The sequence below is a fragment of the Loxodonta africana genome, chromosome 10, assembly GCF_030014295.1.
Source record: "Loxodonta africana isolate mLoxAfr1 chromosome 10, mLoxAfr1.hap2, whole genome shotgun sequence".
In the NCBI taxonomy this organism is placed as follows: Eukaryota; Metazoa; Chordata; class Mammalia; order Proboscidea; family Elephantidae; genus Loxodonta; species Loxodonta africana.
In genome coordinates, this window is record NC_087351.1 from 102,664,082 (window position 1) to 102,689,934 (window position 25,853).

At 44.9% G+C, this 25,853-nt stretch overlaps 1 protein-coding gene across 9 annotated transcripts in view; it reads right to left on the bottom strand.

Moving 5' to 3' along the window:
- FOXN3 (forkhead box N3) overlaps nucleotides 1–25,853 on the bottom strand; it is a 460,304-nt gene that overhangs the window by 333,813 nt on the left and 100,638 nt on the right. For 6 of the 9 annotated variants that reach the window (XM_003408814.4, XM_064292850.1, XM_023546473.2 and 3 more), the window contains one exon: nucleotides 3,462–3,577. The exons of 2 other annotated variants lie outside the window; for them this stretch is intronic. The gene's annotated coding sequence lies outside the window, so the exon portion shown is untranslated. Of the gene's footprint in view, nucleotides 1–3,461; nucleotides 3,578–6,721; nucleotides 6,899–25,853 lie in introns of those variants that run through there. One more of the 9 variants, XM_023546466.2, reaches the window with a different exon arrangement.

The following is a 25,853-nucleotide window of genomic DNA, read 5'->3' on the forward strand; positions in this document are numbered from 1 at the left end:
AACTTCCAGAAGATAACGTAGGAGAAAATCTAGGTGGCCATGGGTTTGGTGATGGCTTTTTAGATACAAGACCAAAAGCACAATCCATGAAAGAAAAAAATGGATAAGTTAGACTTGATTAAAATTAAAAACTTTTCTGCTCTGCAAGAGACACAATGGAATGAAAAGACAAACCACATACTGAGAGAAAATATGTGCAAAACACATATCCAATAAAGAACTTGTGTCCAAAATATACAAAGAACACTTAAAATTCAACAATAAGAAAGCGAACTGTTAAAACCCCACAATAAGAAAGCCAACTACTCAATTACAAAATGGGCCAAATATCTGAATGGACACTTCATCAAAGAAGATACACAGATGGCAAATAAGCACATGAAAAGATGCTCGACATCATGTCATCAGAGTATTGCAAATTAAAACAACAATGAGCTACCACCAAACGCCTGTTACAATCATTTAAGCCTAAAACACTGACGACACAAATGCTGCCGAGGATGCAGACGGAGCACGGGGAACTCCCATTCACTGCTGGTGAGAATTCAAAATGGCACAGCCACTTTGGCTGACAGTTTGGCAGTTCCTCCCAATGCTAAACAGAGGCTGACTACAAGACCCAATAGTTGTGTTCCTAGGTATGCACCTAAATGAGTTGAAAATTTATGTTCACACAAATTCTGTACACAAATGTTTATGGCAGCTTTATTCACAATTGCCAAAACTTGGAAGCCAACAAGATGTCTTTCAATTGGTGAATGGATAAACAAACTGTGGTACATCCATACAATATCACTCAGTGATAAAAAGAAATACATTATCAAGCCATAAAAAAATACACAAACCAAAAAAAAAGCAAACCTACTGCCATTGAGTTGATTCCGGCTCATAGCGACCCTATAGGACAGAGTAGAACTGTCCCATAGGGTTTCCAAGGAGTGCCTGGTGGATTCAAACTGCCGACCTTTTGGTTAGCAACCATAGCTCTTAACCGCTATGCCACGAGCGTTTCCATAAAAAGACACAGAGGGACCTTAAATGCATATTGCTAAGTGAAAGGAACCAGTCTGAAAAGGCCACATACTATATGAGTTCCAACTATTTGACACTGTGGAAAAGGCAAAACTACAAAGACACGGAAGAGACCAGTGGTTGACATGATTCATTGGGAGGGGAATAGGGATGAACAGGCGGAGCAGAGGGGATTTTTAGGGCAAAGAAAGTATTCTGCATGATACTGTATTGGTGGGTACATGACATGCATTTTTCAAAACCCATAGAACTATACAACACAAAGAGTGAACCTTCATGTAAACCGTGGACTTTAGTTAGTAATAACGCATCAAGATTGGTTCATCAATTGCAACAATTGTACCACAGGAATGAAGGATGTTAATAACAGAGGAAACTATTGAGTGGCGTAAAAGGGAACTCTCTGTACTTTGCACTTTCTGCTCAATTTTTCTGTAGACCCAGAACTGCTCTAAAAAAGTAATGTTTGTTTAAAAAAAAAATTCTTCACCTGCCCACTGCACACAACCAGGTGGTAGGCTGGAGTTGGCCTTTGGGCTGTAGTTTGCTGGCTTCTGGCCTAGGCTAAGAACAAGAGGGGCAACAATCTGTGAGGCCATCACTTCAGGGGGAGGAGAATACCAATACTGTCATTCGAGTTCTTCCACTTTTAATCACCTTTCACCACTTCCCGGTGGCTGGTGATCCAAGACTCTGATTCTGGGAAGGCCTATGATCCTCAGTCAGGGAGGGCTTGAGTGCCAAGGGCACTGAGCACGCCAAGGCAGGTGGAGTGTAGCCAGGGCCAGGCCTGGCAGGGCTGGATGTGCTGGCAAGAAAAGCAGGAGCCTCAGCAGGCAACTCTCAGTGGCACCTTTGAGACCCAAGGCAGAGAAAGTCACCACTGCTTTATCCAGCTTGATTAAACACGACGCTAGAAAAGAGCTACGTGCAGGTGGGCTTGCTGCACCATCCCAAAATTCATCAGTACATCTGTCTGTGGCCCTAGCTTGCAGCCTGGAGAACCTCCCTGATTCTGGCTGAGAACACTCTTGGATAAGTTCTCCACATCAACTGAGAACTCATGTTCTTGCCTTTTGCTTCCTGACCTTCAACTTGGCTTCTCAGCTCCAAATTGCACCTTGCAGATCACCAGCTGTTGGCCTCATACAGCTGGTATTGACCCCAGGGCCTTGTCAAGCCAAGTTTGTCAAGCAGAGCATGGGGGGAGGGGGGCCCAGGAGAAGAGTAAATAATCATGTAGACAGGCAGAGGCAGAATGTGGATGGGCCCAAAGAAGCAGAAAGGCCAGCAAGGTGGTATCCAAGCCAGGGCGGAGGCAGCAATGACTGCTGCACCCTGAAGACCACCGCTCACCAAGGGCCCTCTGGAACAGGGCAGTTGGGGTTTCCCCTGGAGGCTGTACTCCGGGATCCTTGTGAGAGGGAACATCCTCCAAACTCTCTGATCCAGGCAGCCAGGGCCCTCACCAGCCTGGCCCACAGTGCTCATTCCCACCGCTGTGCCAAGGTTCGATGCCACCCCTCTCCCCTCTGATGACCAAATGGAACACAGCATCAAAGCCTGGTCCTCCCTTTTCCATGAATTCTTCCCTAAATATTTCACTCCAAGCCTCGAAGTCTCCCAACCCTCAAAGCCAGAGAGCTACTGCTAGTGTACAGCCCATGCCCCAAACTGAACACCACTGCCGCCATTTTCCTGCGAGTGCGTCACGGATCTTTGGCTAAACTGTGAACTCCACCTGGACAGGGACCAGTCTTATACTTTTTATCCTCATCTATACCAAGAATAGAAGCCCTGGTGGTGTGGTGTTTAAAGTGCGGGGTTGCTAACCTAAAGGTTGGCAGTTTGAACCCACCAGCCACTCCTAGGGAGAAAGATGTGGCAGTTTGCTTTTGTAAAGATTTACAGCCTTGGAAACCCTATGGAGGGAGCAGTTCTACTCTGTTCTACCTACAGGGTCACTATGAATTGGAATCGACTTGACAGCAGTGTGTTTTTGGTTTGGTCCCAAGAATACATAACAGATATTGAACTCAACCAAAAGATACAACATTAAAAAGATTTATATAATTAAAGTAAAACATGGGATTATCAGAAAGAAAATGATCTAGAGGAGCCAGTTTCTCTACGAAAATTCCAGCCATCTTCCAGTTTCTTTGTGCGTCTATGACACATGCCACAATTTTAAATAAAAAGGACATTCAAGGTTTTCAATTATCGTAATGCCTAAATTGGATTGACCACGTTGTCAGTCCCATCAGCTGCATAAATTGATCATTAAGAAGTTTGGGGGGAGGAGGGGGCAGATACCAACTGACAGAGAAACAATCAATTTGGTATTTGCATTTAAATATAGCTTTGGTATTTCATTTATTAAATGCAACCTAGGGAAGATGTAGGCAAGCTGGAGAAAGTGGAGCAATTACCTGAGTCAGAATGGGTCCAGGAAACCGAGGTCAGCATTGCTCCAGTCACAGAAAGAACAGAGGGGGCTCCATCACCACGAGAACAGAAGACTGCTGACGGATGATGCTTCTAGTGGCTGATGGAGAGGAGCAGAAGGAAGACAGGATTAGAGCAGAGGAAGGAGAACCCTCTCAACCCAAATGGATGTCTTCCCTGGCCTGACTTTACAAAATGGCGCACTTCAGTAAAAAGTCATTTGCAACAGCACCTCTTTCTTTCTTGGATAGTTATTGAACTACTGAGTCTTTCATGATGAAGTATCCTTGAAAGTGCCTCCTGGGGTATAAAAGGACCCAGAAATTTGAAAATACATGCTGTAGACATTGTGAAATTATCTTCTTTTACTACAACTGTCATTGAAACATGGATGAGATCACTTTATTTCACTACAGATACCATAGAAACAAGGAGCCCTGGTGGCACAATGGTTAAGTGTTCAATTGCTAACCAAAAGGTCATCTATTCAAACTTACCAGCCACTCTGCAGGAGAAAAGACCTGAAGATCTGCTCCCGTAAAGATTACAGTCTAAGAATCCCTATGGGGCAGTCCTATAGGGTCCCTGTGAGTCAGAATTGACTCGATGGCAGGCACTTAACAACAACTACCAATGAAACACTTGTCTATATAAAATGAAAAGTCAGAGCACCAACAAGTGTCAAAGCCCACATTCCCCCACATGGACCAGCCTTTATCCACTGGGTAGTCATTGACTCTCAAGCCCGTAGGCATCTCTTTTCCCGTTGTAAAATTAAAATTACTCTGACTCTACTCCTGGTGAGAAAGATCCTACGAGCTTATTCTATGAGCTGCAAGTTATTGGACTACAGTCAACCAATAATTTTGCAAAATAGGGAAGTTGGTACCTGAGATGGATTGCGTAATAATTTCTAATGGAAGTTTTTTGTTTTTGTTTTTTTTTAGCCTAGGCATCAACGAGGACAAATTGATAAGACTCTGTAATGAAAAGCATGGCCTTATCCTGTGAGCTCTAGTATGAAAATGTTAGGAAATGTATTCATTAGGTCAGTGGTTCTAAAACTGTGGTCCCTGGACCAGCAGCATCAGCTTCTTCTGGGAGCTTGTTTGTAAACGCAAACTTTGGGGCTCCACCCAAGATCTACCGAATCTGAATATCTGGAGGTGGGGCCCAGCACTGTGTTTGAACAAGCCCTCCAAGTGATTCTGATACACCTCACTTAGATCATTAATTTATACACATTCAAAGACATTCTATTGTGAAATAAAAGCACCCTACTGTACCGTGTGTTAGGTGTCCCTGGGTGGTGCAAACAGTTAAGAGCTCCGGTACTAACCAATAGGTTGGCGGTTCAAACCCACACAGCCAGTCTGAGGGAGAAAGACCCAGTGACTCGCTTCTGTGAAGATCACAGCCTAGGATTACAGTTCTATTCTGTCCCATGGGGTTGCTATGAGTCGAAATCAACTCGACCCACCTAGCAACAACAATACCAACTGGAAAGCTGGTGATTCAAACCCACCCTGAAGCACCCTAGAAGGAAAGCCTGGTAATCTGCTTTTGAAAGATCATAGCCATAAAAAAACTCTATGGAGTGCAGTTGTACTCTGCAACCCGTGGGATCACCATGAGTAAGAATCAACTAGCTAGCAACTGGTTTTACTAGCATTGTGTGTTCATCTCCTATGAAGGACAAAGCCTTGAGGTAGGAATTGGAGAGGAAGGAAGGGTCAGAGAGAGAAAATGATGAGATCTCTGCTCCTAAGAAATGTACTTTCCACCATGAGACATCAAACCAAAAACCAAACTCGTTGCCATGCGTCTATTCCAACTCATAGCCACCCTATAGGACAGAGTAGAACTGCCTCATAGCGTTTCCAAGGCTGTAATCTTTATGGAAGCAAACTGCCACATCTTTCTCCCGCAGAGCAGCTGGTGGGTTCGAACCACTGACATTTCAGTTAGCAGCCAAGCGCTTTACCACTGTACACCAAGGGTCTTCTATAAGAGATAAAATGACATAAAAACAACTCGGATACAGAGAGGCTGGTATTTCCTCTGTCAAATGATTAGATGGGTTCAGAAGAGACATTACTTTCTGAAGGGTGGCAGTGGGAAAGAGAGCGAGGAAGGGAAGGTACCATGATGGCAGTGGCAATACTAATGGGCCTTGAGGTCTGGGCAGGGTTTTGATAGGTGGGAACAGGGAAAGGGCAACAGCCAAAGGCAGGCCCAGAAGTAAGAAAGTGGGAGGGCTATTCAGGCCACACTAACCAGGTTTGGCTGCTGCTTAGAGACGTGGAGGTGGTCTGGGTGAGGCAAGGACCCTTCCAAGTACAGGCTGGTAGATGCTAGGGGCCTGTGGCTTATCTTTCATATGTAAAGACCACATAGACAGCACCCAGTGCTAATGTTTAGACATTGAAAACCTCACGGAGTGAAGTTCCACCGTGCAACACATAGGGTCATCATGAGTCGGAATCAACTCCGCGCAACTAGGTGACTCAAGGTTTCTAAACCCAGTTTGCTCTTCTCACTTTTTGCACCACATTTTTTAGGTGAAGAGTAGCTCAGCTGGGTCAAGGATTAACAGCTGAAGGTTTGCCCAGGAGGAAGAACACAAAAGAAAATCCTAAAGTAGGCAAAGGTGCTGGATATCACAGTAGCCTCGAGCCATCCTGCAAAGGGGCCCCTGAGGGCATCACTGGCTTTAGCTTAATAAAATAACTGAAGTTGACAGGTCTGCCTTAGTCACAAGGAAAAGTTCAACTAATACTCAGCCTCTGCAATTAGAGAAGTACTTTTCATGCTCAAGAAGGTATGTTTTCGCTTCTAGAAAGCTCCCTTAAATAGGGTACTTTATTTCCTGACGCAGCTAGATGACTGATGGGATCCTGGAGAAGATTTCGGTGTGATACAAAGCTCTGGTTGAAATGACGCTGGATTCAGAATTGGCAATACCTTCTTGCTTGTGCTAGTGCTGCCATTAAACCACCTGAGTCACAAGTGCAACGCACTGTTGTCGTGTGCCATCGAGTTGATTCCAACTCATAGCGACCTGTAGAACAGAGAACTGCCCAGTAGAGTTTCCTAGGCTGTAATCTTTACTTGAGCAGATCACCAGATCTTTTCTCCTGCAGCAGCGGCTACTGGGTTCGAACTGCCAACCTTTCAGTTAGCAGCATTGCTCCACAGAGCTCCTTGGCAAGGCACTTAAATGCCCTAAACACTAACTACTTACCAGCTGTCATGAAGCCGATTCCAACTCACGGCAACCCCACGGATTGCGGAGGAGAACTGTGCACCATAGCATTTTCAATGGCTGGATCACCAGGCCTTGGTTCCAAGGCGCTGCCGAGTGGACTCAAACCTTTCAGTTAGCACAGAGCACATTAACTGTTTGTACCACCCAGGGACACAGACCCCCCCTAAACCTCAGATTTTCATCTATCAAGAAATAGGGGCACTGGCTTGCCCCACCTTCTTTGAAATTCCAATAAGAAAACAGATATAAAGTTGCTATGAAAATTATAAAGCATAATACTATACCAACCAAAACCAAGCCCACTGCCGTCAAGTGGATTCCGACTCATAGCGACCCTATAGGACAGAGTAGAACTGCCCCACAGAGTTTCCAAGGAGCGCCTGGCAGATTTGAACTGCCAACCTCTTGGTTAGCAGCCGTAGCACATAACCACTACGCCACCAGGGTTTCCATACTACTATACAGAGGTGTAGAATTAGCTTCCTCATTGAGACTTGGGAATGGTAGTTACTGTATTGTTCTTTGAAAACATAAAAGAAACATATTTCTCATGCCCTTCAGACTCTTCTTTTAAATATTTGCAGATACAGCCATCTGAGGGACAAACTTGGCATCCACCAAGCCACTATCCCAAGGAACAGTTCAAGGTAAATTTTATTTGTAATTGTTTTTATTGTTATTATTCCTCTGACCACGATAGAGTATCCAGTTATCTTCCAGCGGCAACTGGTAAGCACACCTCAGTCTCCAGCCACACAGACATATATGATGGCAATAATTTATCATCTCTGCAGTAGTTTATTCCTGGGTGGACAATTTACTAATTTATTTCCATATGTAACCGGCAGAGAGATTAATCAGGCTTCCAACTCGGAAAACTGAATTGCGCCTTATTCCCATAACAGGCTAACTCTGAGCAAGAGGAAGCACACGTTTGCACAGAAAACCAAGTGTTCTCTGAAAAAGTCTGTGGACTTCAGACGTACGCCTTTAGGCACACAGAGCCACACACAGATCTGTCATGAAGCTGCTTGCTCCTATGTCAGCGTGGAAGGCTGGTTCTTTCTTTAGCTCCTCACAGGCTTTGTGCACATCGGAGCTGTGTCTGACATAACTGAAGGCTGAATGAAGCCAGAAACACAAACGCCAAACCAGGCCTGGTTGCAGCCACGTTCCCCCCCGTGTGCAAGGCCAGGGGCTCGTATTTCTGAAACCGAAGAGGTCTTTCTGCTGCGGTACTGCGCCCAGCTGGCCCGGCCGTGCGGTGCCCGGGCACTGGAAAGTATGTGCTTCCTTTTTTCCACTCTTTTTAAGGGTCTGAACTTGACTGAATCCAGCAGCTGCCGTGTCCTCCGAGAGGCGGTGGCTCCTGACTTGCTAGCATCGCTCCCTGTCCCCCTGAGTTCAGCTCTCCTTCCACTTGTGTTTTTAATTCTATCCCAGTCGATACCAGCTTTAGCAAAGAGGACTTCACAGGGCTGTTGTTGGGTGATGGTTTTTCCATATGGAATCCTAGCCAGTGCAAACATGGCCAGAAGGCACGAGCTGATCGGTGATGTCACCCAGGGAACCCAGGCCACCTCTGGTAAGGCTCAGTAGACAGGCCCTTGTAGAGATATTGTTGGCTGGGTCCACACACCTGGGTCACTACCCAACCACGTGGCTCTGGAAAAGTCACTTAACAGTTCAGGTTCACCGTTCTTTCCTTAGGAATATCAGGTGGTTAGCTCCCAAGGGTTCCTTTCAGGTCTATAATTTTTTTTTTTTATGACTATGAAAAGGAGCCCTGGTAGCACAGTGGTTAAGCACTTGGCTGCTAACCAAAAGGTCGGTGATTTGAACCCACCAGTTGCTCCGTGGGAGAAAGACATGGCAGTCTGCTTCTGTAAACATTACAGCCTTGGAAACCCTATGGAGCAGTTCTACTCTGTCCTATACGGTCACTATGAGTCAGAATCAACTCAACAGCAACAAGTTTCTTATGACAATGAAAAATTCAGCCATTCTCCTGGTTCCTGGGTTTAGATGATGCTTGATGGCACAGCGGTTAAGAGCTTGGCTGCTAACCAAAACGCTGGCAGTTCGAATCTACCAGCCATTCCTTGGAAACCCTATGGGATAGTTCTACTCTGTCCTGTAGGGTCACTACGAGTCAGAATCGATTCGACTGCAACAGGTTTTTGGTTTGGTTGTTGTCATGTTCTGTCAAGTCGATTCCAACTCATACCAAAAAACCCAAGCCTGTTGTCCTCAAGTCAATTTCAACTCCTGGCAACCCTATAGGACAGAGTAGAACTACCCACAGGGATTCTAAGGAGCACCTGGTGGATTTAACTGCCGACCTTTTTGGTTAGCAGCCATAGCTCTTAACCACTACACCACTAGGGTTTCCATTCCAACTCGTAGTGACCCTACAGGACAGAATAGAACTGCCCCATAGGGTTTCCGAGGCTGTTATCTTTACGGGAACAGATTTCCAGGTATTTTCTCCTGCAAAGCCACTGAGTGGGTTTGAACCACCAACCTTTCTGTTAGAAACTGAGTGCTTAACCATTGTGCTACCAGGGCTCCTTTGGATGATGCTAAACATTAGGAAGTTTGGAAGCATCTAAAAGTGGCTGAGTTGGTCCAGATGCTTGGTGCTGCAACAGGGATAGCCTTAGGAATCTCACTACTCAGTAGACTTTCTCTGAGGCAGAGAACATTAGCATTTGAAGATTGTTCAACAAGGTATATCTTTGCAAGGTTTTAAGAATTCAGTTAAAAATAGTTTGGTTGAATGGTGACAGCTACAAAAGTATGGCAAAAGCTATACAACTATATAAGTCATGGCTTTTTTATTGTTATTGTTGTAAACAATATATATAACACAACATTGCCAATTCAACATTTTTTACATGTACAATTCAGTGACACCAGTCACATCAATCATGCTGTGCAACCGTCACCAGTATCCACTGCCCAATTTTCCATCATCATAAGCAGGTACTCACTCAATGCTTCCTAAAGTCATGGCCCTTTAAGGAGCTTGCATCTCAGTTAAGGAGATCCACAACTTATATCCGTTATATAAAGCAACAATTGTAATCTATGGAGATATATGCTACAATGGAAGACAAAGAGACTATGATAGGAACATGGACTGTGGGGAAATTATCCCGGTGAAGGAGAGAGGCGGACATCTGTAAGGCTTTATGGATGAATTGAAATGGAAGCTGGGCCCTTCCAAGCAAAGATGGGTGTACAGGCATCTCAGCAGAAACAATTGCAAAAGCCATGGCCTGGAACCTTCCCTGTATGGCCAGGACACAGTATTTGGTACCCTAGGGCAGTGGCACAGGACGGTCAAGGAGGAGAAGACACAGTGAGAGAGGAGTCTGGAAAGGAACTGGGGGTGGAAAGCCCTTGATTAGCCAAAGGAAGGATTGGCTTCTATCCTGTGGTCACTGGGAACCTTCTGAAGTTACTGGGCAGACTCCGTTTGAGCTATGCCTTAGGAAGTTTATTCTGGCAATTCTATTACCATTTAAGATTGGTAATAAGATCAGTCTCTACCTTTATTTTTCTCTTATTCATCCCATGCTGCCACTATTTGGGAATCCCTCAAATTTATTTTTTTCTAAATCAATTTCCTGGCCCTTCAAATGGAAGCAATTGAGTTTCCTACACAGACGGCCAGGATTTTACAGTCAAATACCCGGTTCAGCCTAGGGCTCAGAGCTGGCTTTAAGTTTAGGTTTATGCATTACTCTCTTCTGAAGAAAGAGTTAAAATAACACGGAGCAGACTGTTTTTTAGTGTGTTTTTTTTATAGTGGAAAATATTTCTGGAACTATAGATCACAATGAAAAGATAAACAAACATCCCCACTGTTGGAAGGACATGCTGTAACACTCCCAAACAGACAAAAGTTGAACTAGTCACCCAAAGGGGTTCATGGATACTTTCTTGGTTTCTGGTTTCAGAGCCCAAAGAGAATGGCCTGGCATTTCCAGGGCCTCTCAAATGCAATAACAGAAGATCACATGAACTCTCACACTGACGGCATTCGGCTTCTCTGCCTTGGAGGGCCAAGCACAGGTGGTGAGCACCACGCAGCTGTCACAGAGAAGCGGCCCATCATGACGTATGAGGCTCTGCCAGGCAAGCCAGGGCCTGGGAGAGTTGTTGTTAGGTGCCTTCGAGTCGGTTCCAACTTATTGTGACCCTATGTACAACAGAATTAAACAGTGCCCCGTCCTATGCCATTCTCACAATCCTTGTTAGGCCTAAGCCCATTGTTGCAGCCACTACGTCAATCCATCTCATTGAGCGTTATCTTCTTTTTTGCTGGCCCTCTGCTTTACCAAGCATGTTGTCCTTCTCTAGGGACTGATCCCTCCTGATAACATGTCCAAAGTACGTGAGACATAGTCTCACCACCCTTGCTTCTAAGGAGCATTCTGGTTGTACTTCTAAGACAGATTTGTTCGCTCTTTTGGCAGTCCATGGTATATTCAATATTCTTCGCCAACACCATAACTCAAAGGCGTCAATTCTTCTTTGGTTTTCCTTATTCATTGCCCAGCTTTTGCACACATATGAGGTGATTGAAAACACCCATGGCTTGGTGTCAGGCGTAACTTAGCCCTTCTTTCTAGTCTGTCATAGTCTGGAAGCTCAGCTGAAATCTGTCCACCATGGGTGACCCTGCTGATATTTGAATACTGGTGGCATACCTTCCAGCATCACAGCAACATACAAGCCCCCAGAGTATGACAAACTGACAGACGCATGGGGGAAGGCCTGGGGGAGAGGGTCTGTAAAACCTCCCTTCCAGAGGCTTGGTGAATGGGCTGGTGTCTCCCAACTCCACAGAGAGAGTGTCTTCTCGGAGGAAAGAGCTGCCTTTGGTAGGAGGAGTTATAAAAAATTCCCCATAGTAGATCCAAACCTTACTTCCCACCCCTAGGTTGCTCAGTCTACCAGTAAACCAGCTGCCATGGAGTCAATTCTGAGTCATAGCGACCCCATATGTGTCGGAGTAGAACTGTGCTATATAGGGTTTTCGATGGCTGATTTTTGAGAAGTAGACCTCCAGGCCTTTCTTCCAAGACCCCTGTAGGTGGACTCGAACTTCCAATCTTTTGGTTAGCAGCTGTTTACCATTTGTAGCACCCAGAGACTCCAGAGGAACAAAAACAGGAGACTTCAACCTGAGCTTCATTTTGGATCGCCTTATTTAGAAAGGTGAACCCCATGGATCCACTGGAATTTCGAACATTCCAGGGTTCAAACCCCTGCTTTGTAATTCAAAACCCATCTCAGCCCCTCTACATGCCCAGGTGTTCAAAAGCTCCAGAGGATCCCACCCCCACCACAGGTGTTCTCTTAACATCTACTTAAATCATTACTGTGAAAATAGCACTCACTAGGTGCTGTAGCTAGTTCCCCATGCGTAGAAAACGTCATCTCAGACACACCTAAAGAGTTGCATGTCTCTTGCTGCTTTTTGTAAAAGTCCTCTTATGGTCAGAAAACTCATCCAACTCAAATGAATAGATTAGCTTAAACTACCATGCTGTTTTCCATTCCCTTCACTGCAACACAAGTTACAACGCTATAACGTAAATGCGTGCTTAAACTGAATCACGGGCGTAAATAAAAAATATTTTGACGTTAAAAACTCCGTATAATGGAGCTACAACATCCTTGAAAGCTCCGGCAATCATAGCGTGCCCATTGAAATCCATTAACCTAATACCTAGGCTGGTATTCAAAAGCAGAGGTCTGGCACGGAAATAAATACCCATTTGAACGCATCTTCTAAATTACCATACTATTTGGTTGCAAACTCACATACTTACAAAGTCTGTCGTCTTTACTTGGTTGCCCTTTAACCAACACTGAAGTCATATCAGGCTACGATGTAGCGGCATAATACAAACCCAGGCACCACCAAATGGTAGGAAAAAGTACCAGCAAATGCCAAAGACAAGCCAGGGTCATCCCAGAGAGAAGAGAGATATTTACATAAGCATTCGGGAAAGACAATGGAGCCCCAATTTTGCTTGCACCCTGCCCACTCTATCGAGCTCTCTGCGCCTCACCTGATTATTTTTCTATCAAAGCAATTTCTTCCACGAGGCATTCAGAGACCTTAGTTGCGATAAACTCAGCGGCAGTTAAAAGATTCTGTTGCAAATTAGATTTGCTTTAAGACTCAGCTATTTTCAACCAAGCTTTCATCCCTTCCCCATCACTACCACTCCCCTCCAAAAAATAAGCTTCACTGACAATATCCTTGTAAAATGTGTCACCTACCAAGGCCATTTTCTTACCTGTGCAACTCACTCACAGTGGTTTCATTTGATGAAGCAAGGACAATTTTTTGACTGGAATCTTGCAACTTTCAACTTTGCTCAGATTTTGCGGTCGCCAGGAAGAGGGATGCCGCAACCCCGAGTGCATTGCTCGGCTGAGCTAATACACATCTGAATCCAAAGCTATATTTTAAATTCTTTTACACTTACTTAATATAGTGCGTGCCGCCTGTCCACTGATGCGATATCAGAAACCTGCAAGCTACTATTTCTGCAACTGTGTCACTGTAGATAGTCTGAAACATGTACGTAGCTGTTGCCATGGAAACAAACACAGCTAGGGTAGAGTGCCACGCTGTGTTAATTCCTTCACCCATGAACCCCAGGGGAATGCTAACATTCATCTTCTTTCTCCTTTAGTCTCACACTGCTTTAATATATATTTTTTTAACATTATCAAATGATGTACTAAATACATATGGTACACCTGAAAAATACAGATGGCTGGAAGGAACGGTGGTGCCAACCTAGCCTGTCGGGTGCCTGCTTACGGTGGTGCAGTTATGCAATGGATTCTTTCACTAACTTCTCCTGGGAGAAACGGAGAACTTTCTTTCTTTTAAAACGGTGTGGGCCAGGCAGAGAAGGTCAGCACTTTGTCTCACCTAAGAAGAACAGATACCATGGAATGACACCAAGATATGCCTTGTCAGTGCCCTGAAAGGCAAACTTTCTGAAGTGGATCCAAGCTCAGAGCGGTTCTCCACCCTTCCAACTAGAGCTGCAAAAAAGCAGGCTGTAAATCCGATAGTTTTCATTAGGCAAAACCTTAAACCCTCAACAAGGGCTTCACCTGTCACCTCAGTCATGTTCCTAAGCCTGAGGAAGAAGATACTAGATTGAGAGAGTGGGTAATGAATGGATATTGTCACCATTCAAAAATGAAGTCAATTGTGATTTTCCTTTATCCTGAAAATTCTCTTGTTTGCTTAAGTTCAAATCTCTGCCCTGATCACTGGTTGAACTCGTGCAGGAAAGCCAAGCTCTTTTATTACACCTAAAAAGCCAAAACGTGTAAATATTGGCACGGTGGGCCATTCTCCCATTCTGCAAACCCATAAGCCACTTTAAATATTGGGGCTACTCAACACAGTAGACAAAGTAAGCTGTTCAAAATCTTAATTACATCCTATCCCTTGGGCTAGTTAATAATATTCAATCTGGATGAACATTGCCATGTGTGAGATTTGCATGCTTCCCTTGAATCTCACTAAACAATTGTAGGCTTTGAAAGTGCAGATCTGTGACCCTGAACCAGCATGTCTTAAAGAAACCACTACTTTATTTGCAGGATGGTGGCAAAATTATCTTACAAAAGATGAGCAAAATGTTCTTATTATTTTCCTAAATTGGATCATTCTTGGCTATTTACTGTGATGATAATAATAAACACATCTTGAAGATATAGCAAAACAAAGCAAAAAAATAGATACACCTTACTGGTTAAGGAGATAGACTACTTTTTAAAAGCAATCTCAGAATGATGTTAAACAAACAAACAAAAACCCATTCACATCAAATCGATTCCAACTCATAGCGACCTTATGTTGTTGTTGTAGGTGCCGTCGAGTCGGTTCTGACTCATGGCGACCCTATGTACAACAGAACGAAACACTGCCCAGTCCTGTGCCATGCTCACAATCGTTGCTGTTTGAGCCCATTGTTGCAGCCACTGTGTCAGTCTATCTTGTTGAAGGTCTTCATCTTTTTTGCTAACCCTCTACGAAGCATGATGTCCTTCTCCAGCGACACTATAGTTTCTGAGAATTAGCTGGGCCAGTAGAGATTACCTTTAACTATCTTGGCCAGCAGTTACAAACCTAGGGAGCTGAGCCACAACAGTAAAAGTACTGGTTCCTCACAGTTACTTTGCATATCTGGTGTACATTTGTCGAGAACTACCAAGGATTTTCACATAGCGTTATCTCATTTGACTATCACAAGAGTTCTGTGAATTTGTCTGGCAAGTACCACCAACCTCCTTTTACAGACCAGACCACTGAGGCTCCAAAAGTCGTGACTTTCCAAGGCAGCACATGGAGCCCAAGTCTTCAGTTACCCGATCACTCCTTCCTTGAGCAACGCTGCCTTTAAATGTCCTCACAAATCCAGTTGGTAGTAGGGAACTCAAAATAGCTATAGTGGCAATATTTAGTGAGGAACATTGGTGGTTCAGTGGTAGAATTCTCACCTTCCATGAAGGAGACCTGGGTTCGATTCCTGGCCAAGGCACCACCTCACAAGTAACCACCATCCCTCTGTCAGTGGAGGCTTGTGTGTTCCTATGTTGCTGATAGGTTTCAGCAGAGCTTCCAGATTAAGACACACTAGGAGGGAAGGCCTGGTGATCTACTTCCAAAACTCAGCCAATGAAAATCCTATGGATCACTACAGTTCCATCAGAAGCCAATTTGTATAGATACTAAACATCATATTAACTGACTTGGGGATTAAGTGTGACTGGTGGTTGAGGTTAGGTGAACGCTCCCCTCTGCCTCTGCGTACCCATTTTCTTCTCCCAGTGGTGGGAAGAGACAGCCCAGCCTTTAGTCTGAGTTCAGAGCCTGCCCCTAAAGCAGATCACCTCAGCCTGCTCACACCTGTTCTTGACGCCCTGGGCCCTCTTCCCTTCCCTTCCTTTCCCAGATGTTGCAGCCCTAAGCCCTGGCACCATTTCTCAGGCCCTGGAGGAAAAAGATGGCTGGGGACTCCTTGGGCCTTGGAGGTGAGAGGGAGACTAGGAGCAGCAACATGCAGCAATAAGTAAGTTAGTCCCCCTAAAGAAGTAGCCGTCGTGGATCCCTGTTGCTTCTTAGCCACGTTTGCAACAACAAGACAATCAAAAGATGTTTCTTTCATGGGTTGGGGCTATTCCTGATCTCCTCCCCACATTGCTCTGCATAACAGGCACTACCTGCAGTTCTTGTAAAGAGAGAACTATCATATGACCCAGCAATTCCACTTTTAGGTATAGACCCCAAAGAACTGAAAGCAGGAACACAAACCGAAAACTATACACCAGTGTTCACTGTAGCATAGTTCACAATAGCCAAAAGGTGGAAACAACTTAAATGTCCATCAACAGATGAACAGATAAACAAAATGTGATACATACATCTAATGGAATATCACTCTGCCATAAAGAGAAATGAAGTGATGAACCTTGAAAGCACTATGCTGTGTGAAATAAGTCAGCACAAAAGGACAAATATTATATTATCCAAATTACCTGAAATGGGCAAATGTATAGAGGCCAAAGTTTATTAGTGGTTACTAGGGGTGAGAGGAGCCCTGATGGTGCAGTGGTTAAGTGTTCGGCTGCTAACCAAAAGGTGGGCAGTTTGAATCCACCGGCCGCTCCTTGGAAACCCTATGTGGCAGTTCTACTCTGTCCTACAGGATCACTATGAGTAGGAATTCACTCAATGGCAAAGGGTTTTGGGGGTGAGAAGGGAAGAGAAGTTTTAGCTGAGGAGGCACTGAGTGTCTGTTAAGGGTGATGCAATAATTTGGAACAGATAGTGGCGATGGCTGTACCACATGATAAACATAACCAATGTCACTGAATTGTCCACATAAGGAATGCTGGATTGGCAAGTTTTGTATTTATGTGGCAAATTCTGTGTATTTGGCAAATATTATTTATTTTTACCGTAATAAACCAATTAAAAAAAAAACTAACTGGATTTGGTCAAGCTACACTTTGGTGAAAGAGGCCTTCCCAGAAGTGAATTTTGCCAGACCACTGGATTTTTTTCGGTTGGCCCAGGGGTGTTCACAAGGCAGCAGAAGGCATACCCACGGGCAGCGATCTTAGCCTTTACATCTCGGGCAGAGGGTAAAACTGGGTGCCTTCGAAGGAACACGCCAACTCAAGAGGCAATGATTTGACCCCTCTTGATGAAAAGCGTTCTAAAATAGCTTGTATAAGAAAACGAGCTGGGCAAAGTAGACGGCAGATAATTTAACCTCTCACAAATATTGTTCATGACTCGGCTGGCATTGTGATTCTCGATTCTCCTGCACCTAGTAACCCAGAGGTGCTCTCAGAAGCCACAGAAGGAAGCATGGGGCAGGACGGGTAAAGGAAAGGACCCCACACCATGGTGACTTTCTAAGCCTGGTATGTTCATTTCCATTTCCCCGGCCTCCTCCTGCCCCTCCATCCAGAGTCGGGGTATCAGCTGGCTGGCACCGCTCACTGCGCCAAGTGGCCTGGCTCTTGCACTCCGCTTCCTATTTTGCTTCAGAGCTAATGTGCCAGGGGCTAAGAAATCAAATAATTGAGTTGATTAGAATTTTGCCTGAAGTTCGCAGGCCTGAGAAAGTGTCCCTAAGCACAACAGTGTGGACTATTTGATGTTACTGACTCTAGGTCAGTTAGCCTAAAGCCAGCTCACCTAGTGAGCAATCTGCCTATAGTTTAAAACCTTTTTGAGTGTTTTTACATAGGAATTCCTTTGCTTTTGTTGCCTGCCTCTTTGGCATTAAAAGGGTTTTAAATCAAGACTTCTAAAGGCACACCGAGCTTGCTTTTAAATTTTAGTTTATGTTCAATATTAATTTGCAAGTTAAATTAATTTTTTGGGATGCTTGAATGCAAAATCACTCAATATGGAATTGAATTTTTGGTGAGCTGGTTCTTAGGGAAACCGATACATGAACTGGTTTTAAAGGAACTTCTTTTACCCCCACCCCTCACACACACACCACGCAATGGCTGATTTTTCAGAAGTAGATCACCAGCCCTTTCTTCCAAGGCACCTGTGGGCGGACTTGCACCTCCAACCTTTCGGTTAACAGCTGAGCCACTCAGAGACTCTATTTCAATCTGGATGCTGAGCAAATAATCCAAGAAGCTGGACTATATGAAGAAGAACAGGGCCTCAGGATTGGAGGAAGACTCATTAAAAACCTGTGTTATGCAGATGACATAGCCTTGCTTGCTGAAATTGAAGAGAACTTTAAGCACTTACTGATGAAGATCGAAGATTACAGCCTTCAGTATGGATTGCTCTTCAACATAAAGAAAACAAAAATCTTCACAATTGGACAGATAAGCAATATCATGATAAACAGAGAAAAGATTGAAGTTGTCTAGGATTTCACTTTACTTGGATCCTCAATCAACACCCATGGAAGCAGCAGTCAAGAAATCAAATGATGTATTGCATTGGGCAAATCTGCTGCAAAAGACCTCTTTAAAGTGCTGAAAAGGAAAGATGTCACTTTAACGACTAAGGTGTGCCTGATCCAAGACATGCTATTTTCAATCACCTCATATGCATGTGAAAGCTGGACAGTGAATAAGGAAAACCGAAGAAGAATTGAAGCCTTTGAATTACAGGTGTTGGCCAAGAATGTTGAATAAACCATGGACTGCCAGAAGAATGAACAAATCTGTCTTGGAGGAAGCACAGCCAGAATGCTCCTGAGAAACGAGGATGATGAGACTGCGTCTCATGTATTTTGAACATGTTATTGGGAGGGACCAGTCCCTGGAGAAGGACATCATGCTTGGTAAAGTAGAGGGTCAATGAAAAAGAGGAAGACCCTCAACAAGGTGGATTGACACGGTGGCTGCAACAGTGGGCTCAAACATAGCAATGATTGTGAAGATGGCGCAGGACCAGGCAGTGTTTCATTCGGTTGTGCATAGGGTTGCTATGAGTCAGAACCAACTCGACAGCACCTAACAACAACAGAGACTCCTACCTTTACTTTTCATTTTTAAGGACAATTTTTTAGGATGCAAAAACTCTCAAAGGAGATTTGAAATTCAGTCAGACTGGAATGCACAGACTGACTTTCACGGCACCTATTCCTCAGTATTTTTTTTCCCCTTGTCCTATCATTGCTCAAGACTGTAGAGTTGAAGTCCCAGCATCCACTTGAGGGAAGTAATTCTGTATTGTTTGGCTTTGTTTTTTTCTACCATGAATTTAATTTACAGACACCATTGAGCACAGCTCGGGTTGTTGATCCTCACCCAGAGCAATGCTCACCTTCCCACGCTCCCAGGAGGCTCAATTGTATGTTTTGAAGTCCTCCATCGGCACAGACAGCATGAGAGGCACCTTTTGTATCGAAGCAATACATAGACTACAAACGTCTGAGAACAACCTACCTGAAAACCCGATTCTTGATGCAAGAGGAAAGGCCAAAGTCGAGGGCTATCCAGCATGACTGCGGCTGACGACCTCACCAAGCTAGTTGTTGTTGAGTCAGCTCTGACTCATGGTGACTCCATGTGTGACAGAATACAACTGTGCTCCATAGGGTTTTCAAGGGCTGATTTTTGGGGGAAGTAGATCGCCAGGCCTTTCTTATGAGGCATCTCTGAGACTTGAACCCACAACCTTTTGGTTAGCAGCCAAACATGTCAACCATTTGCCCCATTCAGGGACTCCCTGATGGCATAATCCCCATTCAAAAGGAGAGGCCTGGTACCTGGCAGCATTCCGTTCCCAGTGCCCTTTGAGCCAAGCTGGTCAAGCTGGTGGGTATGCTCCTATCCGACAGCACCCGGGCTGTAACGTAGACGAGGGAAGAATTGGAGATGGTCCCTGCGCCCTGCTATACCCGCCATAGCTCTGGCACAGACATTCCCCCTCTGGGCAGAGTCTCCGAGCCACCTAACTGCTCTGTGGAAAGCAGGTATGGAACCAACCAACCAGCGTGGGCTCCTGGCACACAGCTGTGGAATGCCATCCAGCCAGCCAGCAAGGGTCATCCTTTTTCCTGAGCAGCCGTGGTGCCATTTGCAATGCAGGTGTGGGGAGCTAGGGGGCTGCCACCTGGAGAAGGGCAACTGACCAGCCTGGAGGCCTCTTATGATTTCACACATGGACACTCAATCAGGGCTTGGGAAGAAAATCACCTGGGAATGGCAACTTTTCCCTTCTGTTCTCCAGTTAACCTCACTGTGAAGTCTGCTCTGAATGACTCCGTCTGGGGGCAGGGCAGCTTATTGTCCTCGGTGCCTACGGATGTCTTCTTTCTGGTCTGGAGTGTAATCAGTAGGCTCAATGAATGCGCCTTCCACGTGTGCTGCCTGCCCTCGACCTGGGCATCACACCCAGCCACAGCAAAGGGGTAAGATTTTTTCCCCTTTTTTAATCAGAATGCTATGACTTGCATAAATGCCTATTACTCAAACCCTCCTTACTTAAGAAAAACGGAAGTTTTTCATACAATAAGCCACGAGAGCGTTAAGCCCTATTGCTCGGGGTTTGAACATACTGTGTATTTAAATCAATTCTCTTCGTTAAAGCATTACTTTGGCTGCTTTAACAGAGACCAAATAGCACTAGCTTAAATAAGAATGCTTGTCTCTCACATAACACTCTAAGATGGTAGGCAGTCTGATGGAGGGAGGAGGTGGGTAGGCAGCTGAGAACCATGAATCGAAGGACCCAGGAATTGTCTATCTTGTTGCGCCACTAACCCATGTGTTTGCTACTTTTGTGTGGTCTTAAGTAGCTCACTGTAGGTCCCTGGTGGCACAAGTTTAGGCTGCTAACCTAAATAAAGCCTGGTGGTCCAAGCCCACGCAGCGGCACCACGGGAGAAAGGCCTGGTGATCTCCTTCCGTAACGATTACAGCCTAGAAAACCCTACGGAGCAGTTCTACTCTAACACATGGGGTCGCCATGAGTCAGAATCGACTCAATGGCATTGGGTTTTTGGTTTTGTTTTTAGTATCTTACTACCACCTCGTCCATGTCCTCAGAAGCAAGGAGGAAAGAGAATGTGAAGGGCTTGCTCCTTCATCTTAAAGGCAAAACCCAGAAGTTGTACCCACCCCGTCCACTCTCATCCCAAGGGCCAGAACTTAGTCACTTAGCCACCCCTAGCTAAAGGTGTCCAGGTAAAACTCAGGGGTTCTACTATTGAAAGCAAAAAGGGAGAAATGGATACTGGTGAACAACTACCAGCACTTTAAAACACTGAATATGTTTATGGATACAAAGATATACAGTAAAATCTCACAAATGTATGTGCGGATGACAAGCACCACATTCAGGATGGCGGTCAGAGGAGATTTGGGACTGGGGAAGGAACACACAGGGCCTTCAATTGTATCTTCAGTGTTTTATTTTTTAAAAAAAAAAATTTGAAGCAAGGATGGCAAATTGTTGAGCCCGACCAAAGTTGGATAGTGGGCACGCGGGCATTCAAGCTTTTTCTATGCAATATGTCATGGATTGAATTGTGTCCCCCCCATATATCTGTCAACTTAGCTGGGCCATGAGTCCCAGTATTGTGTGATGGTCCACCATTTTATGAGATTTCCCTATGTGCTGTAAATCCTGTCACTCTGACGAAACGAGATGGATTCAAAACCAAAAAGATGGATTAGCGGCAGTTCCATTGATGAGATCTACAAGATTAGACAGTGTCATAAGCCAATCTCTTTTAGATATAAAACAGAGCAGCGAGCAGAGGACGGGGGATCTCATACCACCAAGAAAGCAGTACCAGGAGCAGAGTGCGTCATTTTGACCTGAGGTTCCTGAACTGAGATACTCCCAGACCAAGCGAAGACTGATTACAAGGACCTTCCTTCCGAGCCAACGGAGAGAGAAAGCCTTCCCCTGGACCCAGCACCCTGAATTCCGACTTCCAGCCTACTGGACTGTGAAAGAATAAACTTCTCTTCGTTAAAGCCATCCACTTGTGGAATTTCTGCTATAGCAGCGCTAGATGACTGAGACACTGTGTTAGAACTATATCATAACAAAACCTACAAAATCTAACATTATCTCAACGACTCAACTACAACTCAACTCATAATTAACCTGAATTTCATCAGTTCCAAAAGGCACATTTTTGTACATTTGAACTCCTGAAATAAGCGTGCATCTAATTATAATATTGCTGTTATTAGGTGCCATCAAGCGGGCTCCAACTCATAGCGACCCTATGCACAACAGAATGAAACACTGCCTGGTCCTGCGCCATGCTCACAATTGTTGCCATGCTTGAGCCCACTGTTGCAGCCACTGTGCCAATCCACCTGGTTGAGGGTCTTCCTCTTTTTCATGAAACCACTACTTTACCAAGCATGATGTCCTTCTCCAGGGCTGGTCCCTTTGGAAGTATTTTTTCCCTCATAGTGGTGTCAGAATCGACTCGACGGCAGTGGGCAGGGGGTTAGTGGTACATAAGCAAATCTTACCTTTTACAATTGATGGTGCCTTGGATTTGAAGGAGGAGTTCCTGGCTGGTGCAAATGGTTAAATGCTCAGCTACTAACTGAAAGGCCAGAGGTTCAAATCCACCCACAGGCACCTCAGGAAAAAGGCCTGGCAATCTACTGCTGAAAGATCACAGCCATAGAAAACCCTATGGAACATGGTTCTAGTATGCCACACATGAGGTTGTCATGAGTCTGAGTCAACTCGAAGGCAACTGGTCTCATTTTTTGTTGTTGCTGGTTTTTAGATGTAAAGATGTAAATTTCACATGGACCGTGGTACCTGTCACTAGGTTGGACAGTACGGGAGTTGGGGTCTCCCCAGTGGGCACGCCCAAACCCTACAAAGCTCTTAGAGTCTTATACCCCGGGCTCCCCCTGCTGGGTGGTTTTCTCACTTCCAAACCAATGTTCTTTCCACTCTGACAGAAGTCATGCCAAACACACACATTCTGACTAATTTTCTCTGCAACTGAGAAGATTCTAGCAGATAAAAGCCCTCTTTTATTAGTTCTACAGTGCTTGAGAATCTCTTACCTACTAAGGGGCATAAATGGCCCCTACAAACTAAATGCAACCCCAAGTGAGAAGAAAATGGAGTCTGCTAATGACTCAACCAAGCTTTTGAACTAGCAGGAACAGCCACCTGAGGAGCACAAAGGTTTCTCCCTGTGCCCAAAGCTGAGACCATGCTCCTGGCCAGCAGAGGTGGCCAGGAAGACCCCCAGGGACTGACGTCTGCGATGTGCTATTGTGGAATTGTCTTGTAGAAAATTATCTAAGAATACATGGGCAACCTTGTTCCATCAATATTATCAAGACACAAATGAACCAAAATAGGGAGGGGAGTGGAGCCATGTAGCTGGCTTATCCGAATGCAGAAAAGTAAATCTCCATTTATTTTTTTTTTAAAAAAAGAAAGTTTTTTTTCATTTCTCACATTCAGTTAGTATACAGCTGGCATTTTCAAAATTCAAACCTGATGTGGATTTGGGATTCAAGGAAACACATTGGAAGACATCTGAGTGAAAAAAAGTAGAAGTTCTAGCCATATGCTCCTGGTACATGAATTTGAATATTTGAAAGGTAATCTAGAAATGAGAATGTTTCCAATACTCCTTCGCAACAGCAGTAATTCATAGCAACCACACGTTTTCTAAATCGAAACACTTGATCAACTGACACAACAGTAGAACAGAGTCAGGGGCTGGGATTCTACTGCGGCAAGGCTAGTTCTAAGCGTGTAACTGTCACTAGGTCACTGGGCCACTTTGCAGCTCTATTTGGTCATTGGTGGGGGCCAATAGTGACTCTGCCTTACAGGGCACACTAACACATAAATGAGTTTCTATGCTATTCAAGTTTGGTTAGCAATTGGATTAAAAGCCGAAAGACCACTTACAATGGCTGCTTCCAAAAGACATGTGAGATACTGTGGAAGAAGCTCTAATACCCACCCTGTTGGGTTTTCTCCTTACTTCTCTCTGTTTATCTACATAGCCAGAAAGGAAAAGGCCAGGGCCAAATAAGCAGGGGGGACTCTCCTCATGGCTCCGACACTTGTTTGCACCCCTGACTAGGACGGCAGGAGTCCCTCTGTCCCTGCTGGCAGGTTCCCTGGCAGTGCCCAACTAGCCTTGCTCATCCTGTCCCCAGGCCAGACTTCTAACCAGGTGACTCAGTCAAGAATGCACCAGCCAAGCGGTCACATGCAATGCTAATCCACTCACATGCAAACGGGGGGACACCAATCCACAGAAGACTGAAATCCACAGCATAATGCTAGCTCACTTTCTAAGCCACACATTGGGAATTCGACCTGTGTGTCTGCAGGATGGCTACAAAGCCAGGCAGTGAGCCCAAACTCAATTTTTTTTTAATTTTATTAATTTTGTTGTTATTGAGAATGTACACAGCAAAACATATGCCAAGTCCACAGTTTCTACATGTACCGTTTAGTGACACTGATTATATTCTCTCAGTTGTGCAACCATTCTCACCTTCCTTTTCTGAGTTTTTCCTCCCTCATGAACATAAACCCACTGCCCTCTAAGGTTCTTATCTAATCTTCCATTGTCAATTTGATCCCATACAGATAGTTCTTAAAAGAGCACAATGCTCAAGGCAGACATTTAATACTAGGAAGCCAAACTAATTTTTTGGTTTTAAGAAGGCTTTGGGGGATATTCTCAGTTTAAGGTTTAAAGATTATCTCAGGACAATAGTTTCAGGGGTTCATCCAACCTTCACGGCTCCAGGAAGTCTGGAGTCCCCAAACTCAACTTCTTAATTCCTATGCATTCAGAAACGGGAAAGGGATAGTAAGACTTGCGACAGAAGTGAGCAATCTACCTCTTTATGTATGACCTGGGAGAACAGAATGACCACCATTTCTTCTGTGTCCGCCCTGGCAATAATTCAATATGGGTTCATCCTTGGATCTGCCCCAGTTTAGATTTGTACTCTTCCCAGGGGCATTAGAGAGGGCCAGAGCAAGGCAAGGAGCCCCAGCTCTGTGTGAGGAGAGTGCTGGCATGTCCACAACGGCCTGGTGCTGGCTCCGATGTCTCTACCCCACTCCCCTACCACCCCAGTTCCAGCCCGTAGCCCTAATCAAAGCTCTAGGGCTGGGGGAAAGCTCTGAGGGGTGGTATCACATTTGCTGGGAGAGCATTTCTTGGTACAAACTTGTTTGAAGATGACACATTAGAATATAACCACTATTACAGACCAGACTCCCTCCAATAGCAACTGCGCCCATAGGACAGCTGTGACCCCTTCCTCTAATCCCCATGAAGCCATCCAGAGGCCTGGCATCTGGAGCTCTCGGATTCACTCCTCACTCACCGCAGGAGCTTCGAGCTGGACACAAGCTTATCATGAAGCATGTTCACTCTCCACAGGACTTCGCACAACCTAGAGGTGTAGGATCACTTCCATCCCAGGCAGTTAAATAGAATATAAGGTGGAACAGCCAAGAGTTGGACAAAATGCACGATCCATGAGTAGCTCCCTCCATGGTTTCTGCCCAGCTGAAGTTGTGACGGTCAAAACTTATCTCTGCAGCCTATACCATCTCAGAGGTACAGTGTGGCCAGGGAAGTTTTTATTTTTATTTTTTTAATTGTACTTTAGATGAAGGTTTACAGAACAAACTAGTTTCTCATTAAACAGTACACATATTGTTTTATGGCTTTGGTTAACAACCCCACGACATGTCAATACTCTCCCTTCTCAACCTTGGGTTCCCTATTACCAGCTTTCCTGTCTCCTCCTGCCTTCTAGTCCTTGCCCCTGGGCTGGTGTGCCCTTTTTGTCTTGTTTTGTTTTATGGGCCTGTCTAATCTTTGACTGAAGGGTGAACCTCAGGAGTGACTTCATTACTAAGCTGAAAGGGTGTCCGGGGGCCATACTCTCAGGGTTTCTCCCTTCGCTATCAAATCAGCAAGTCTGGTCTTTTTTTATGAGTTAAAATTTTGTTCTACATTTTTCTCCAGCTCTGTCTAGGACCTTCTATTGTGATCCCTGTCAGAGCAGTCAGTGGTGG